General features: G+C 43.1%; 1 protein-coding gene across 6 annotated transcripts in view; it reads right to left on the bottom strand.

The window, feature by feature from the left end:
* The window catches only part of LOC126210526 (pyruvate carboxylase, mitochondrial), a 408,145-nt gene that overhangs the window by 239,000 nt on the left and 151,900 nt on the right, over positions 1–17,245 (bottom strand). The window contains exon 1 of one of the 6 annotated variants that reach the window (XM_049939773.1): positions 6,787–7,009. The exons of 4 other annotated variants lie outside the window; for them this stretch is intronic. The gene's annotated coding sequence lies outside the window, so the exon portion shown is untranslated. Of the gene's footprint in view, positions 1–6,786; positions 7,010–17,245 lie in introns of those variants that run through there. One more of the 6 variants, XM_049939772.1, reaches the window with a different exon arrangement.

Below are 17,245 nucleotides of genomic sequence, written 5' to 3'. Positions count from 1 at the left end.
TACAGCACATTATATTTCCAAAGAACACAAACAAACCTGCTGAAAATGCTTCCTGCTAAGGCAAAACGGCCTCAGACTTTGGTGCCACTTCGGTATCATCATAATCATACGCCTGGTGTACAGTTGGTTGATAGCGCAGTGCGCAAGTGATTTTTTTTTTCACTATGACCATTCTGACGAAAGGTAACTTCGAGATGGGCTAACTCAGTTGACAAATTCTCAGGGTCAGAGATAATTTGGCCTGTGAACCAAAGTACGAAGTACCCCTTTATGTTGAGCTATACGGTGACAACAGTCAGCCTGTAGATAAAAATAATTGGGGATTGGGTTCCTATAAAACGACGTGTCCCAGCGTACCATCAGCCTTCCTCCTGACCAATAGCATGAGGAGGCAGCCATCCTTACCTCCATCGTGAAGCAAATATTCTGGTGGATTGAATTCAAATGTCCTAAAAAGTAGTTGATTTTGTAAGTTCCGTCAGAACAGTTGTTTTTAAACTACCTCCCGATGCTGTCGGGGTGGTTAGGAGAGAACCATGTCGTGTGTTGACTGGGGCACATTCATCCAAGAGTATTGTAACAGCAGCTGAGAAAGCTGGGGGGAGAGGAAAAATCGCTCTGGGAATGCACTGGAGTGCTAGACCGTTATGCTATTGGCGAGCAATCATTGGAAAGGTTAGCAAACGTAAAATACCCAAAAGTACCCGGCCAGACGACCAAATTAAATGTTAGGAAAAGCAGATGTCATGTTCCGATTCATGAGAAGAATCTCAAGGAAATATAGCTCATACACGAAACGAGACCGAGCGAGGTGTAGTGGTTAGAACACTGGACTCGCTTCGGGAGGACGACGCTTCATCCTGATTTATGTTTTCTGTGATTTCCCTACATCGCTTGAGACAAATGCCGGGATGGTTCCTTTGAAAGGGCACGGCCGGCTTACGTCCCCTTCCTTCCTCATCCAATGGGACCGGTGACCTTTCTATTTGGTCCCCTCTCCCAAATAAACCAACCACGAAACAAGTGGCTTGGAAAATACACGTTCGAATGTAACTCGAGTATTCCTCACCAGTCTGGGACCCTTACCAAGTGGGATGCCAACGGCCTTGCCACGCTGCTGACACCGATTCCCGCCCAGTCAACGAAGTTAAACAACGTTGGACCCGGTTAATACCTGGGTGGGTGACCGTTCGGGGAAAGTAGCGGCTGTTGGTTTTGAGGACATGATGTCACCAAAGTGGCGTCTAATTCAAAGACTTGCTCCAGGCCGTGGTGCCACACGGCATTATTATTACCAAGCAGCATTATGAGAGAGAGAGAGAGAGAGAGAGAGAGAGAGAGTGTTCGGTCACGGAATCGATTGAGAGCAATACGATTCCAGTGGTAGTAAGGTACGCGTTGTTATCGCTCCAACAGCGTACGTTCGAAGAGGTGTTGGGACACTGGCCATCATGGGGAAATCTTTCGATCAGTAAGACAGCCAATAGGCTATCAAGGTGACCATACGAGCTTCAACTCACCGATGTTATCTACACTGGCAGCATGCTTAGGGCACGAGTAGGATAAAACATACGTTTAACAGTAAGACGCAACTGTCAACGGCTTTCAAAAAGAAAAAGAAGGAGAGATTTCGAAAATTTTTGGAGTACTTGCCTGCTCTGCATGGGCGCTAGTATTCAATAACTGGGAGTTTTCTGGATCCAATCTCAATGCCGGTACTTTCTTTTATTCCTACGTAATTCCAACGACAGATGAGTGTCGTAAGCCACGAACTTCTGTGATGACCGAGAAACTGTTTATAAAAGAAAACCAAGTTTTTCTTAAAATAGGCACAGCGAAAGAACCATGAATATGCAAAAATTCAGCATTCATTGCATGTTTCTACGATCACCCTCATCTATTCAGTTCTCCATACGTTACACATTATACTTGTTCAGTTTTTTATCCATCTTCAGCATGTGTGTAATATAATCAGCAACTTGTGTCAACAATAAGCTGCATGCAACACATTGCTGCGTTCATGCGGTTCACTCGCAAATAATGTGATGGTTATAACTTTCTCAAAGGAGGGCACCAAGTGCCTGAAACCGGTGAAGAAATTAAATTTCTTTTATGCAACTAGTTCCTGATTATTTTGATAAGTGCATTATACTTGTGGCAAATTTATATAAAATATTATAAATAAAATTATTATACTGATTGGTTTGAAAGTTCTTGTGTATACTTTATCATTTCTAGTTTGCTTACGAAAAATTCTTACTAATTTTTCAGGCTAAATATTACGAAAATAAATGAAACCTTCAAATACTGATAAATTACTCAGACATAATAAATCTGGTTTTAGAATTGCGTGGGAGTAAAGAAAAAAACTAATAGCAATGGGATTCAATCTAGAGACCTCGAGCTTATGAAACTAAGTGCCAACTCGCTCGGCTGAGAAATTGCTGAAAACTCGCGACCATGCACAGTATACAAAAACGGCTAAAATTTTCAAACTCGATTTTCTCGAAAATGGTGGAGAGTTGTGTCTTCCTATTTACATATGCTAAAGTCCTAGTGGTGCCGTGCAGACACTGTCGTACGAATCAAATCGGTGAGGGAAAGTCCATAGGGTCCCTTATCGGCCACAACCGATTTGGAGGATTAGGGAAAGCCCGGCCCATCAACATGAGGCCGAACAATCACGTTGTCTGCAAGCGCTGATGCAACAACTGCGGACGAGGATAACAAACACAATGGCCACGGAATTATACGCTACAGTTACCATTGTTTGTATGCCTCTTTTCGTGAAACGTGGATAATGTCGGAATATGGAAGCAGTACAAATAATAAGTTCGCTTCTTCAGTGCTGTATTTTGCAAGAGGATCTACACTGAAGCGCTAAGGAACCTGATACAGACACGCGTATTCAAACACGGAGAGATGTAAACAGGTAGAATATGGTGCTGCGGTCGGCAACGCCTATGTAACACAAGTGTTTGGCGCAGTTGCTGGATCTGTTACTACTGCTTACAATGGCAGGTTATCAAGATTTAAGTGAGTTTTACGTGGTGTTATAGTCGGCGCACTAGCGGCGGGGCACAGCGTCCCCCGAGGCGGCGATGAAGTGGGGATTTTCCCGTACGACCTTTTCACGAGTGTACCGTATCAGGAACTCGGTAAAACATCAAATCTCCGAAATCGCTGCCGACGGAAGAAGACCCAGCAAGAACGGGACCAACGACGGCTAAAGAAAATCGAACGTGACAGAAGTGCAGCCCTTCACTGCGGAGTTCAATGCTGGGTCATCTACAAGTGTCAGCGCGCGAACCATTCAACGAAACCATCGATATCGGCTTTGGAAGCCAAAGCACTCGTGTAGCCTCGATAACTGCACAACATAAAGCTTTACACCTCGCGTGGGCCTGTCAACATCAACCGTCGATGGCTGTAAACATGTTACCTGGTCGGACGAGTCTCGTTTCAAATTTTCTCGAGCGGATGGACATGTACAGGTATGGAGACAACCTCATGAATCCATGGACGCTGGATGCCAGCAAGGAACTGTACAAGCTGGTGGAGGCTCTGTAACGGAGTGTGCGCAGTTGGAGTAATATGGAATCCGTGGTATGTCTAGATCTGGCAGGTGACACGTACGTAAGAATCCTATCTGATCACCTGCATCCATTTAGATCCACTGTGCATTCTGGTGACTTGGGCAATGCCAGCAGGACAATGCGACCTCGCACGTGTCCAGATTTGCTACAGAGTAGCTCCAGGAACACTCTTCCGAGTTAAAAAGTTTCCGTTGTTCACCAAACTCCCCAGGAATGAACATTGTCCTACGTGGGGTGCCTTGCAACGTGCTGTTCAGAACAGATTTCCACCCCCTCGTACTCTTACGGATTCATGGTGTCAGTTCCCTCCAACACTACTTCAGATATTAGTTGAGTCAATGCCACGTCCTGTTGCGGCAGTTCTGCGTGCTCACGGGGGCTCTACACGATAGTAGGCAGGTAGGTGTACCAGGGTCTTTGGGTCTTCTGGCCCGAAAAAAAGCATGTTCTTTCAGAATTTTTTTCTCGGGATGTGTTATAGATATGGCAAATTTGGTCAAAATGTTTATTGATATTTCCTCTACAAACTGGAATTTTTTCGACCGGAAATGTCTAAGAGCAAAGGCGGAAGTGCCGTCGGAACGAAACAAAATTTCGATGTAGACCGGCTAGTCTGAAATCAAAATTGAGTTGACGTTAGCGAAGTATGTAAGATTCTTTAGGTTTTGTACCTCGCTTAAGTTATTTGGACCATAGGAAACAATATGACGGCCATTTGAAAGAACCGAGGTTTTTTTCCATTGAATTTTCGACTTCGTCGGCCAAGTAAGAATATTTATAGTTGATGGATCGGAATAAAAGTGGTACAACTGATAGACAATTTAGTTAGCTTCGTCGGGAACAAAGAATCATGCCAATCGGTTCAGTAGATTTGCAGTTACCATACCGCGCGATAAAGAAAGTCATTTCGAGAAAAACGCGTTTGAATTGAATATTATGCAACGTACGTTCAATCTGCTATTCCGGGTCCACAAACTAGTCCTTCCTCTTCCTCATAGAGGGCGTTCTGCTCGATGCGGGCCATCCTGCGCTGCTCCAGAGCCGCTCGTACAAGCGGTTTTCGACCTCTTTAATGCGGTGGAAATCCGAATGCATGGCGAACTGCGCCGAATAGTTTCCCAGGGTGACGTCCATCGTTGTCATGGTCTTCAGAATTGCTGAATACCCTTCGTTGAAGCTGCTCGCAATCTCCAATGTCTTCGCACCAGAATGCAAATGCTTGGGGGCTAACTTCCGAACACACGCGTTCAAACTTTCATTTGAATTGTGTGTGTTTCCTCCCAAGCACCGGTACAATAACTCTTCCTCCGAAAGGGCCTCGTAGATGGGATGAATTACTTTTTGAACTTTTTTGGAGAGCAGCTGGTCGTGTTGATATTCGTCCAGATGTCCGGTAGCCTCTGCAATGCGCCACTTGCTCCAACTAGTTTCCCTAGCCGGACAATTTTGTTGTTGTGGGTGTTCATCCACCCAACACTTGTGGAAACACGCTGCCCAAACTGCCTTCTGCATCTGTTCCACCGAATTGGAATGCCGTGGGACTGCCAAGCCGTAGTACGTCGAAAGCTCCTTGATAACTATCAGTTTTAGTCATGGGCAAGCACAAAGAATTATTTTTCGCGGCTACAAAGTCGAAATTCCCGATAAAACTGGTGCGTGAAAAAGGCCCATTTCAGGCAGGTGCATTTTTTTTTCAACCGCGAATAACAAACATTGCCGTTCCGTATTCGGAAAAACGGTTTCAGGAGTGGATTCTGAACACTTAAGGATCCAAAAATGCAATTTAAAAAGAATAGATTTTTCATCTACATCTACATGATTACTCTGCAATTCACATTTAAGTGCTTGGCAGAGGGTTCATCGAACCACAATCATACGATCTCTCTACCATTCCACTCCCGAACAGCGCGCGGGAAAAACGAACACCTAAACCTTTCTGTTCGAGCTCTGATTTATTTGATGATCATTCCTACCTATGTAGGTTGGGCTCAACAAAATATTTTCGCATTCGGAAGAGAAAATTGGTGACTGAAATTTCGTAAATAGATCTCGCCGCGACGAAAAACGTCTTTGCTGTAATGACTTCCATCCCAATTCGCGTATCATATCTACCACACTCTCTCCCCTACTACGTGATAATACAAAACGAGCTGCCCTTTTTTGCACCCTTTCGATGTCCTCCGTCAATCCCACCTGGTAAGGATCCCACACCGCGCAGCAATATTCTAACAGAGGACGAACGAGTGTAGTGTTAGCTGTCTCTTTAGTGGACTTGTTGCATCTTCTAAGTGTCCTGCCAATGAAACGCAACCTTTGGCTCGCCTTCCCCACAATATTATCTATGTGGTCTTTCCAACTGAAGTTGTTCGTAATTTTAACACCCACGTACTTAGTTGAATTGACAGCCTTGAGAATTGTACTATTTATCGAGTAATCGAATTCCAACGGATTTATTTTGGAACTCATGTGGATCACCTCACACTTTTCGTTATTTAGCGTCAACTGCCACCTGCCACACCATACAACAATCTTTTCTAAATCGCTTTGCAACTGATACCGATCTTCGGATGACCTTACTAGACGGTAAATTACAGCATCAGTTGCGAACAACCTAAGAGAACTGCTCAGATTGTCACGCAGGTCATTTATATATATCAGGAACAGCAGAGGTCCCAGGACGCTTCCCTGGGGAACACCTGATATCACTTCAGTTTTACTCGATGATTTGCCTTCTATTACTGCGAACTGCGACCTTCCTGACAGGAAATCACGAATACAGTCGCACAACTGAGACGATACCCCATAGGCCCGCGGCTTGATTAGAAGTCGCTTGTGAGGAACGGTGTCAAAAGCTTTCCGGACATCTAGAAATACGGAATCACCCACCCTATGCCCCACTGCGGGCAACAACCGGGGCAACCACAGCGGCAGACCGATCTGGGGACAGACGGGACGAGGTTGATATCCCCTTGAGACCCAAGTCCGGCTCCCCACAGTGGTGCCCATTCGCAACAGCCTCAAGCAAAGATAGTAGAACTCCCCGTAAGCTTGCTTCTTCAATACTGTATTTTGCAAGGCCATCTTATACTTCACTGTGACGCATACCTGCGTGACCCTTCAATCGAAACTCGCCAAGCACTACATGAAAAACATCAAAATGAAACTGAGTGGTTGCGGTGGTCATACCTACCTCCGAATTCAACTGCAGACAGAAGGTTTGGCGTACCTGGGTGGTTGGCTCTGCTGCTCCACTGGAGAACGACTGAAGCGCTGCCGACAGCAGACGTCGCTGTCTGGACCACTTTGCACTGAGAGACTAGCCGACTACCCGGTGCAGAGGTGACCCGATGCTGAGGACGCGATAGGCAATGGCAGCGCGTGCGTCTAGCGTGCACCGGCGGTGGTCGCGCGGCAGAGACTGCGCCGGCTGGACAGATAAGGCCGGACGCTCGAGCCGCTGGCCCGGGCGTGATGTAGCGTTGCGTGGGTCAGCCCTGAGCGCCCCTTATCTCCCTCGAGCTGCCGCCGCCGTTACGACACCGCTGGCTACCTCGCACTCCACGTAATCTCACCACAGCACAGCTGACCACCGCTACTGCTTCCGGGAATATCCGCCGTTCGTAACACTCCACTAGTCGCTGTGCTCAGACAGGTTCAAATGGCTCTGAGCACTATGGGACTCAACTGCTGTGGTTATTAGTCCCCTAGAACTTAGAACTACTTAAACCTAACTAACCTAAGGTCATCACACACATCCATGCCCAAGGCAGGATTCGAACCTGCGACCGTAGCATGCTCAGACAGGTGCGAAAGCAATTACACTAATGGCCATTAAAATTGCAACACCAAGAAGAAATGCCGATGATAAACGGGTCTTCATTGGACAAATACGAGGGCAGTTCAATAAGTAATGCAACACATTTTTTTTTTCTGAAACACGGGTTGTTTTATTCAGCATTCAAATACACCAGGTTATTCTCCAATCTTTTAGCTACACAACACTATTTTTCAACGTAATCTCCATTCAATGCTACGGCCTTACGCCACCTTGAAATGAGGGCCTGTATGCCTGCACGGTACCATTCCACTGGTCGATGTCGGAGCCAACGTCGTACTGCATCAATAACTTCTTCATCATCCGCCTAGTGCCTCCCACGGATTGCGTCCTTCATTGGGCCAAACATATGGAAATCAGACGGTGCGAGATCGGGGCTGTAGGGTGCATGAGGAAGAACAGTCCACTGAAGTTTTGTGAGCTCCTCTCGTGTGCGAAGACTTGTGTGAGGTCTTGCGTTGTCATGAAGAAGGAGAAGTTCGTTCAGATTTTTGTGCCTACGAACACGCTGAAGTCGTTTATTCAATTTCTGAAGAGTAGCACAATGCACTTCAGAGTTGAACGTTTGACCATGGGGAAGGACATCGAACAGAATAACCCCTTCAGCGTCCCAGAAGACTGTAACCATGACGTTACCAGCTGAGGGTATGGCTTTAAACTTTTTCTTGGTAGGGGAGTGGGTGTGGCGCCACTCCATTGATTGCCGTTTTGTTTCAGGTTCGAAGTGATGAACCCATGTTTCATCGCCTGTAACAATCTTTGACAATAAATTGTCACCCTCAGCCACATGACGAGCAAGCAATTCCGCACAGATGGTTCTCCTTTGCTCTTTATGGTGTTCGGTTAGACAACGAGGGACCCAGCGGGAACAAACCTTTGAATATCCCAACTGGTGAACAATTGTTACAGCACTACCAACAGAGATGTCAAGTTGAGCACTGAGTTGTTTGATGGTGATCCGTCGATCATCTCGAACGAGTGTGTTCGCACGCTCCGCCATTGCAGATCAGACAGTCTTGCTTGACCTTGCGGCGATGATGACACACGCTTTGCCCAACGACTCACCGTGCTTTTGTCCACTGCCAGATCATCGTAGACATTCTGCAAGCGCCTATGAATATCTGAGCTGCCCTGGTTTTCCGCCAAAAGAAACTCGATCACTGCCCGTTGTTTGCAACGCACATCCGTTACAGACGCCATTTTAACAGCTCCGTACAGCGCTGCCACCTGTCGGAAGTCAATGAAACTATACGAGACGAAGCGGGAATGTTTGAAAATATTCCACAAGAAATTTCCGGTTTTTTCAACCAAAATTGGCCGAGAAAAAAAATGTGTTGCATTACTTATTGAACTGCCCTCGTATACTAGAACTGACATGTGATTACATTTTCACGCAATCTGGGTGCATAGATCCTGAGAAATCAGTACTCAAACCAACCACCTCTGACCGTAATAACGGCCTTGATACGCCTGGGCATTGAGTCAAACAGAGCTTGGATGGCGTGTACAGTGCCGTCAGTGCGAACAAGAGGTGACCGAAACGTGTAACGAATGGCACCCCATACCATCACGCCAGGTGATACGCCAGTATGGCGATGACGAATACACGCTTCCAATGTGCGTTCACCGAGATGTCGCCAAACGCGGATGCGACCATCATGATGCTGTAAATAGAACCTGGATTCATCCGAAAAAATGACGTTTTGCCATTCGTGCACCCAGGTTCGTCGTTGAGTACACCATCGCAGGCGCTCCCCTCTGTGATGCAGCGTCAAGGGTAACCGCAGCCATGGTCTCCGAACCGATAGTCCCTGCTGCTGCAAACGTCGTCCAACTGTTAGTGCAGATGTTTATTGTCTTGCAAACGTTCCCATCTGTTGACTCAGGGATCGAGATGTGGCTGCACGATCCGTTACAGCCATACGGATAAGATGCCTGTCACCTCGACTGCTAGTGATACGAGGCCGTTGGGATCCAGCACGGCGTTCCGTATTACCCTCCTGAACCCACCGATTCCATATTCTGCTAATAGTCATTGGATCTCGACCAACGCGAGCAGCAATGTCGCGATACGATAAACCGCAATCGCGATAGGCTACAATCCGACCTTTATCAAAGTCTGAAACGTGATGGCACGCATTTCTCATCCTTACACGAGGTATCACAACAACGTTTCACCAGGCAACGCCGGTCAACTGTTGTTTATGAGAAATCGGTTGGAAACTTCCCTCATGTCAGCACGATGCAGGTGTCGCCAGGTGTCGCCACCGGCGCCAACCTTGTGTGAAGGCTCTGAGAAACTAATCATTTGCATATCACAGCATCTTCTTCCTGTCGGTTAAATTTCGCGTCTGCAGCACGTCATCTTCGTGGTGTACCAACTTTAATGGCCAGTAGTATGAAAACTACTTACGTGTTTGGGGTAAACCTTTTCTTATTTTTCGACATGGTCTCCTTTTAGACTTATACTGTTTGTACAATACTGTTCTAATTTGTTGATCCCTTCCAAATAATAGGAATTGTCCAAGTCTGAAAAACAGCTATTAGTTGCTGCAAACACCTCCTCATTTGAACAAAATCTTTGTCCCGCCAGCCATTTCTTCAAATTGGGGAACAAATAGAAGTCCGAGGGAGCCAAGTCTGGAGAATAGGGGGGGATGCGACACGAGTGTGAATCCTATTTCCATTAATTTTGCGACCACAACTTCTGAGGTGTGTGCTGGTGCATTGTGATAGAAAACGACTTTTTTGCGGTCCAATCGCCGACGTTTTTCTTGCAGCTCGGTTTTCAAACGGTCCAATAACGATAAATAATATTCACCTGTAATTGTTTCACTCTTTTCCAGATAGTCGACGAGGATTATCCCATGCGAATCACAAAAGACAGTCGCCATAACCTTTCCGACCGAAGGAATGGTCTTCGCCTTTTTTGGTGCAGATTCTCCCTTGGTAACCCATTGGTTAGTTTTTTGGTCTCAAGAATATAGTGATGTACCCATGTTTCATTCACAGTGACAAAACGACGCTTAAAGGCCTACGGATTCTTTCTGAACAGCTGCAAATCATCATTGCAACGCTTCACACGATTCCGTTTTTGGTCAAGCATAAGCAATCGCGGAACCCATCTTGCAGATAGCTTTCTCAAGTCCAAATGTTTATGCAAAATATTATGTACCCGTTCATTGGAGATGCCCACAGCACTATAAATCTGACGCACTTTAACTCTTCTGTCATCCATCACCATATCATGGATTTTATCCATGGTTTCTGGAGTCGTAACCTGCACAGGGCGTCCAGAACGTTCAGCATCACTTGTACCCATGCGGCCACTCCGAAAATTTTGAAACCACTTATAAACTGTTCTAATCGAAGGTGCAGAGTCACCGTAATGCTTATCAAGCTTCTCTTTAGTCTCCTGAGGTGTTTTGCCTTTCATAAAGTAATGTTTAATCACCACACGAAATTATTTTCGTCCATTTTTTGACAATCACTCGACTTCTTTGATTCACACGAATGCCAAACACAAAGAAATAGACCAATATGGCTGAAACTTGGTGTGCATTCTTCCCAAAGATGCTACTAACTAAACATGACCTCGATACGCGCCGTTGGTGTCATCTCTCGGACTTTGCACGGACTTTTCAAACGCCCTCGTACACACGTGCCCAAGGGACCACAATAATGGGCTTGCCCGAAAGTGTCGTCATCTCGATATTTAAAAAAAGGCCGCTGAATGTGGAAATGCCATACGAAAGCATGCCGGCTAGAGATCGGTACGTAGCCCTATTGGCGAAAAGGAAGGGATATCTCACCCCTAGGCTGATCGCCGTAAACCTTGCTACCGCTACTCGACTTTTACACGTGTCTCTGCCAGAAAAATTTACCGGTAACTAAATCTGGTGTTTGTATGCTCTGGAGCCTGTTAAATGCATCCCATTTGAATCATGTCGTCGTCGAGAAGGAATTAGTTGGTGTAGGGAGCATATCGTTTGGGGTCAGCAACCGTGGGCCAGAGTGATGTTCCATGACGAATCACGCTTCACTGCGGCAAGTGATTATGACCACCAGAGAGTGGAGGGAGCGGGGAACATGTTACACGTCGCCTAAGGTTCATGAACGTCTGGTGTGCGGGCGCGGACCATGCACAATGGCAGATACCGATGTATATCTTCGCGCGAGATACGACAGCAGGGAGATTATTTCGGTTCACGCCCGTCTCTTCAGAGGTGTAGTAGATCCAGACTTTCTGTTTATGAACGGCCGTACCCGTGCAGACAGGATCGCTAATGTGTCTGGCACATTGGTAAGTGAAGATATTGGACGTATAGAATGTTCTGCGTATTCCCCGGATCCCGCTCTTGGCAGGCGTGTTCATCAACGAACATCCCGTACCCGAAACGTGCACGAACTGAAGACCTCGTTGAGAGAGGCGTGGGGCAATATCCCAAGGATTCCGATAGCCGGCATAAGTAACAGGTGGAAAATTTGCAGTAGTTCCCGAGGAGGGAATATTCCCTACTACTGAGAGTCCGATATCGACCTTGATGTTGGTAGTCTGAACTGTGTCGAACACGAACGCTGTGTCTGTTACCCTACTTTCCCACGTCGTCAAATCTGTACTATTTTTCGATGTAAATATACCATTCTAACTCCATTACGTATGTACTGTGTTTCATGCCGTTTATCATGAACTGTGATTATTCCTGTCAAATAGTGTGTGTTCCTTAGCGAGTATCATGCAATGTGTATTGATCAACTACTGTTCTTGTCTTATGTTAGTGATCTACATTTTTGTTTGAATCAGTAGGCAAGATTACTCCTGTTTGTAACTGATACAGTCACTATTGCGAAGCCGAGTACAGAAACATCGACATAGGAATAATACATTTTATGCGAAAATAACTGAACAGTTTTGCACAAATTGGCTAGCTTTGAACTTTGACAAAGCACAGCTCATCAACTTTTGAACTGCCAAAAACATCCCACCTCCTATTAGCCTAGTGTACCAACAAGAAATAATAAATATGATAGAATGTTCTCAGGTGCGTACTGATGAAAACTTAGAACTGGGAAAGTCGTATGCGAGAGGACTTAAAGTATGTTATACATTATTATAGCAGGCCAAGTAACTCTTATTGAACACTGAATTAATGAAACTATTTTGCAACACGGTCACCAACTCTCTAGTGAAACGAATCTTACAAATAAGAAATGTGTTAAATTTCATTTATTGTCTATTTATGTATTTAGCGATAAAATGATCTTGCTGCATGAGAGCTATGTCGTGAGAGATAAATGTAATGTATCAGCAAAAACCAGCAACGATTATATTTAAAAAAATTAGTTTTTGAAACAAAAGGTTGCCTCTTGTAATGTAGACTTCACTTCCTTTGTGTCATGAGGGACAAGCATGTGTAATTGGCCTTTGTAGTTTTTATTATTATTTCTTTACTTTCTCAGACGTTAAGTCTGGTTAAAAATGCAAAGTGACGCGGACCTTGATCAAGCGTCACTTCCTATTAACTGTACGGTATGTGTTATATTGCATTTAGGAACTTTCGGATAATTGAACATGTATCAATAATTACGGATTTCTGTAGTTGTATATATATGTTTGGATGTAGCTGTATTGCATTGATGTACTGGTGGATATTGTGTGGTATGACTCCTGTAGTTGATAGTATAATTGGTATGATGTCAACTTTATCCTGATGCCACATGTCCTTGACTTCCTCAGCCAGTTGGATGTATTTTTCAATTTTTTCTCCTGTTTTCTTTTGTATATTTGTTGTATTGGGTATGGATATTTCGATTAGTTGTGTTAATTTCTTCTTTTTATTGGTGAGTATGATGTCAGGTTTGTTATGTGGCGTTGTTTTATCTGTTATAATGGTTCTGTTCCAGTATACTTTGTATTCATCATTCTCCAGTACATTTTGTGGTGCATACTTGTATGTAGGAACGTGTTGTTTTAAAAGTTTATGTTGTAAAGCAAGCTGTTGATGTATTATTTTTGCGACATTGTCATGTCTTCTGGGGTATTCTGTATTTGCTAGTATTGTACATCCGCTTGTGATGTGATCTACTGTTTCCATTTGTTGTTTACAAAGTCTGCATTTATCTGTTGTGGTATTGGGATCTTTAATAATATGCTTGCTGTAATACCTGGTGTTTATTGCAATCATGAATCCTTCTATCTCACTGTATATATTGCCTTTTCTTAGCCATGTGTTGGATGCGTCTTGATCGATGTGTGGCTGTGTTAGATGATGCGGGTGCTTACCAGGTAGTGTTTTCTTTTTCCAATTTACTTCCTTCGTATCTGTTGATGTTATGTGATCTAAAGGGTTGTAGAAGTGGTTATGAAATTGCAGTGGTGTAGCCGATGTATTTATATGAGTGATTGCCTTGTGTATTTTGCTAGTTTCTGCTCGTTCTAGAAAGAATTTTCTTAAATTGTCTACCTGTCCATAATGTAGGTTTTTTTATGTCGATAAATCCCCTTTCTCCTTCCTTTCTGCTTAATGTGAATCTTTCTGTTGCTGAATGTATGTGATGTATTCTATATTTGTGGCATTGTGATTGTGTAAGTGTATTGAGTGCTTCTAGGTCTGTGTTACTCCATTTCACTACTCCAAATGAGTATGTCAATATTGGTATGGCATAAGTATTTATAGCTTTTGTCTTGTTTCTTGCTGTCAATTCTGTTTTCAGTATTTTTTTTAGTCTTTGTCTATTTTTCTTTTAGTTCTTCTTTAATATTTGTATTATCTATTCCTATTTTTTGTCTGTGTCCTAGATATTTATAGGCATCCGTTTTTTCCATCGCTTCTATGCAGTCGCTGTGGTTATCCAACCTGTAATCTTCTTGTTTAGTGTGTTTGCCCTTGACTATGCTATTTTTCTTACATTTGTCTGTTCCAAAAGCCATATTTATATCATTGCTGAATCCTTCTGTTATCTTTAGTAATTGGTTGAGTTGTTGATTTGTTGCTGCCAGTACTTTTAGATCATCCATGTATAGCAAATGTGTGATTTTGTGTGGGTATGTTCCAGTAATATTGTATCCATAATTTGTATTATTTAGCATGTTGGATAGTGGGTTCAGAGCAAGACAGAACCAGAAAGGACTTAATGAGTCTCCTTGGTATATTCCACGCTTAATCTGTATTGGCTGTGATGTGATATTATTTGAATTTGTTTGGATATTAAGTGTGGTTTTTCCAATTTTTCATTACTATGTTTAGGAACTGTATGAATTTAGGATCTACTTTGTATATTTCCAATATTTGTAGTAACCATGAGTGGGGTACACTATCAAAAGCTTTTTGGTAATCAATGTATGCGTAGTGTAGCGACCTTTGTTTAGTTTTAGCTTGATATGTCACCTCTGCATCTATTATCAGTTGCTCTTTACATCCTCGTGCTCCTTTGCAACAGCCTTTTTGTTCTTGATTTATTATTTTGTTCTGTGTTGTATGTGTCATTAATTTCTGTTTAATGACTGAAGTTAATATTTTGTAGATTGTTGGTAGGCATGTTACGGGGCGATATTTAGCTGGGTTCGCTGTGTCTGCTTGATCTTTAGGTTTCAGATAAGTTATTCCATGTGTAAGTGTATCAGGGAATGTGTATGGGTCTGCAATGTAACTGTTAAATAATTTAGTTAGATGTCAATGTGTTGAGGTGAACTACTTTACCCAGAAATTTGCTATTTTATCTTTTCCTGGGGCTTTCCAATTGTGAGTAGAATTAATTGCTTGGGTGACTTCATGTTGCAAAATCATCACTTCAGGCATTTGTGGTATAATCTTGTATGTGTCTGTTTCTGCTTGTATCCACCGTGCATGCCTGTTATGTTGTACCGGGTTTGACCATATGTTGCTCCAGAAGTGTTCCATGTCTGTTATGTTTGGTGGATTGTTTATTTTAATGTGTGTGTTATCTATTGTCTGGTAAAATTTCTTTTGGTTTGTGTTGAATGTTTGGTTTTGTTTCCTTCTATTTTCACTTTTTTTGTATCTTCTGAGTCGTTTGGCTAATGCTTGTAATTTCTGCTTCTTTTCGTCTAATTGCTCTGTCGCTTCTTGTTGTGAGATTTTACCTAACCTTTTTCGTTTTTTTTCCGAGATTTCATTTCTTATAAATTGTGTTTGCTGTCCGATGTCTTTTCTCAGTTTTTCTATTTTGATCTGTAGCCTGTGTTGCCATGCTGGTTTTGTGGGTTTCTTCTGTGTGTTGGTTGGTTCTGATCTCTGCCTAGTGTGTATATTTAGTGTAGTGAGTGCTCCTATATAAACCAGTAGTTGTAACTCTTCCATAGTTGTGTTTTCATTTATTTTGTTGTGTATGATTGTGTTGATAGTTTTTATTGTTGTTTCGACTTGTGGGTTATTTGGTGGTCTATGCAAGAATGGTCTAATGTCTGTATTTGTGTCTTTGTATTCTATATATGTTAGCTGAAATTTTTCTTCTATATCTAACATCTGTGTCACTTCGTGTTCTATTTGGGCTTGTTCTGGTGGCTGTCTTAAGACTTCGTTTTCCTCTGATTGTTTAATTGGTGCGTGTTGTTCTTTGTTTGTTTGCTCTGGGATGTTTGAGTCCATTACTGTATTTTCTTCTTCTTCTTCTTCTGATTGCACATTATTTTGTTCCAGTATTTGTTGTACTTGTTGTTTGATGTTTTCTAATTCTGACTGGGGTATCCTGTTATTTTTGATTATTACACGGATCTGATCAGCTAGTCGTTGTTCTGTTAAAGATTTTAATTCTGGTATCTGGTAATAAATGTTGTGTATACTTGTGATCTGTATCCAGTTGTGTTGGTTCCTAGGTTTGTTGCTTGGTAATAACAGAACATGAGGTGTCTGTTAACTTCATCTGACCATCTCATCCTCTGTCTTTGTTTTCTTTCTGGAGTGGTTGCAGGAAGCATATCCTGCAAAACACCTCTATTTGGATTTAAATCATTTTCCAGTTGGCTAGCAGTGTCGTTATCATTGTGGGCGGGCATAGGGTTCTAGCGTCGTCCCGACCATGACAGCGCTTGTCCGAGGCTTCTTTAGTTATGTCCTGAACCAACTAATCACACTAAAAGGGGGTTAGCCCTATTAGTGGTTTGTTCTTTTCGTCGCCTTTTACGAGTGGCAGAACATACCGGAGGCCTATTCTTTTCCCGGGCCTCCACGGGGATTATTATTATTATTATTTTTAATAACAGTTTAATTTTGTCATAAATGTGTTTGCAGTTATTTGTTTATCACTTTGGGATTACATACGCTAATTTGTTTTATGAGTTGTACTACCTCTGAACTGGGTACCTATCATGACTGTGCGCACATTGTGTGGAAACAAAACAGCCGATAGCTTATCGCGTCGGGTCGATTCACAGTTATGAACACACAAAGTCGAACCGTTGCATTATTTTTCTACTAAGTCTCAATACACACTTTTTTCGACCTTGTGCATGGAGGTGAATATAAAATATTTTCACGGTCAATTTTTCCAAACAATGCCGATGTACAATAGCCACTAGGGCCTGATACATCGAGGAGGCATCGAAACAACGATGGCAGAAGTATGATACTAAGGCCGACGAGAGTCAACGAAATCATTTTATTTTTGTATTTCGTGATGTGTGTGAGGCTAATAACCGCATCGTGTCATCGCATTTGTGACCTGTCTTTCCCAAGCCAAACCTTTCTTAAACGCATTGGATACATTTTGCTAACAGCTATAGATTTTTTTCCAGTTTTTATATTTTTAATAGTTATACTTTTATATTTAAAAGTAGAAATATTTAAAAGTAGAA

The sequence above is a fragment of the Schistocerca nitens genome, chromosome 10 (assembly GCF_023898315.1).
Source record: "Schistocerca nitens isolate TAMUIC-IGC-003100 chromosome 10, iqSchNite1.1, whole genome shotgun sequence".
NCBI lineage: Eukaryota > Metazoa > Arthropoda > Insecta > Orthoptera > Acrididae > Schistocerca > Schistocerca nitens.
This window is presented reverse-complemented; position numbering and strand designations above follow the sequence as displayed.